General features: G+C 68.2%; 1 pseudogene; it reads right to left on the bottom strand.

Annotated features, from left to right (window-relative positions):
• LOC104916498 lies at positions 1-483 on the bottom strand (annotated as a pseudogene).
• Between the last annotated feature and the right edge of the window lie 10 nt (positions 484-493).

Here is a 493-nt window from a genome sequence, read left to right on the forward strand (position 1 = left end):
TCACCGGACGAAGTAGTTGGCCCACGCTTTGTGGTATTTGTCCCCCGGCTTCCCCTTCAGCGTCCCCCTCCCCGTCATCGCTCCGTTGGTCTTCATCCACACCGGGGACGTCCAGGGCTGGCGTAGAGCGACAGCGGCCGCGCGGCCACCGCCTGAGCCGCCCGTAGGATGGGGATCTGGGGGCAGACGGGTGGGGAGTTCAGCCCGGGTCCACGCAGAGACCCCTCCCCAAAACGTCCCCTGCCATGGGGTCACCTTCATCCGCGTGTCCTCCTCCGTCAGGTTGAAGTGTTTCAGCTCGAAGTCGCCCTCCGTGTCGGCGTAGGTGTAGAGGCGCACCGAGAAGTCGGTGCTGGCCATGGGGACGCGCACCAGGTTGTACTCGATGCCTGCGGTGGGGGCGGAGGGGGCACGGGGGTCCCTGGGGAGCACCCAAGGGTGCAGACCCCCCAGGTGCCGGCGGCCCCATAGGAGACAGACCCCCCCCCCCCAT

Source organism: Meleagris gallopavo, unplaced genomic scaffold (assembly GCF_000146605.3).
Source record: "Meleagris gallopavo isolate NT-WF06-2002-E0010 breed Aviagen turkey brand Nicholas breeding stock unplaced genomic scaffold, Turkey_5.1 ChrUn_random_7180001906075, whole genome shotgun sequence".
NCBI classification, from domain to species: domain Eukaryota; kingdom Metazoa; phylum Chordata; class Aves; order Galliformes; family Phasianidae; genus Meleagris; species Meleagris gallopavo.